The sequence below is a fragment of the Pundamilia nyererei genome, unplaced genomic scaffold (assembly GCF_000239375.1).
Source record: "Pundamilia nyererei isolate P.nyererei 1_Seehausen unplaced genomic scaffold, PunNye1.0 scaffold00455, whole genome shotgun sequence".
Classification (NCBI taxonomy): Eukaryota; Metazoa; Chordata; class Actinopteri; order Cichliformes; family Cichlidae; genus Pundamilia; species Pundamilia nyererei.
The window spans coordinates 240,368-241,938 of NW_005187856.1; positions in this window are offsets into that span (position 1 = coordinate 240,368).

A 1,571-nucleotide genomic window follows, 5' to 3' on the forward strand; every position below is an offset into this window, starting at 1 on the left:
ATTAGTCCCACACGTGGGAAATTTGTTTTGTCACAGCAGGAAGTGGACAGTGCAAAAGTTATGAGGCAAAAATTAGAATACAATAAGAATAAATACAGTACACAACTGTACAGAATAGAATAATAGAATAGAATAAAATAAAATACTATATACAGTAGAATAAAATAAAATAAATATACAATAAGATAAAAATAGAATACAAAGGTGTATCCAAGAAAGTGTGTTTTCTGGACAAAGGAAAGCAGACAGGTAGACCTGGTTGTGGAATAAGGAAATATAGCAAAGTGTTCAAAGGAAGAGGTCAGCAAAGAAAAAGTGGAATAGTCAGGGAGATGAAGAAAGTAGGCAGGAGTACTGGGAGACATGGCAAGTGAGTGGTGACAAAGTAAAACGGAAAAGGCTTATACTGAATTGTATGTGAGGCTGGACACGAAGAAACGAAGAAAAGGACAAACTTATTTTGCAAAGACCATCTATCCTTCTGCTTATCCAGACCCTGAGGTCATGAGGGCAGCAGCCTAAGCAGAGGAACCCAGATCTCGCTTTCCCCAGCCACCTCTTCCAGCTTATGTGGGGGAACGATGATGCATTCCCAAACAGACTTTTCATAGCCAGTCATTGTCTTAAAGTGGCACAATGCCAAAGTATCTTGTACGTCTAGATTGTTTGGCTCTTCTGCTGTTGGATTTGCTGGTCCACACTTCTGTAAGTAAGCCCAGAAAGTTGATTCTATTCATCAGGATGAAGAGATTTCAGTAGGAGATACATGAGAGAACTGGAATCGCTATGTCCAGATAAACAGAATCAAATTTCTGCGATTTCCTTGCCTGAAGATTGAGCATGCATCAAGTTGTTGTTGTTGTAGTAGTGCAGAAGAGCAGCTGCATTAATGATATTGAAGCAAGTTCAAACCAGTGTTTTGCAAAGGCACTGGAAGCCACTCTTTTAAGTACCAGTCATGTTATACCAAAGATCTTGTGGACATGTTAGCATTGTTGTAGCACCACTGCTCACAAGCTATGGGCTCCAAGCATGGTGTAAATCAGCAGTCTGCAACCCCCGGGCCACGGACCGGTACCGGTCTGTGATTCGTTTGGTTTAGGGCGGGGGTTACCTCTGATGGGTGCTCTTTTTTGCTTTCGTTGCACTCGCCTTGGGTGCCAGTCCGAGTCTGACCGCTGCAATCCAAGCCTGACGTCTTCGTTTAGTAATATCAGATACATGAGATCCCTCCCGTTGCCTCCAGGAGGGTAAACGATGAAAAGAGAGCCCATTTTCCAGCTTCTTGCCTGCCCTATTGTGTGATCTAACGTTGCAACCAACAACACAGTACAAACGAACCATAGCTGACGCTTCCGTGTGCTTCGTTTGGCCTACTGTCATGGTGGGAGATCACATTCCGTGACATCACGCTCTAAAGCCCTATAGGAAGAGGGCCGTGTGACACATCAAACTTATTGGTAATGTCACAAGAAAAACAATGGTGTGCTTGGTTTCAACGTAACTTTATTCTTTCATGAATTATTTACAAGTTTCTGACCACTTATAAAATGTGTTCAATGTGCTGCCCA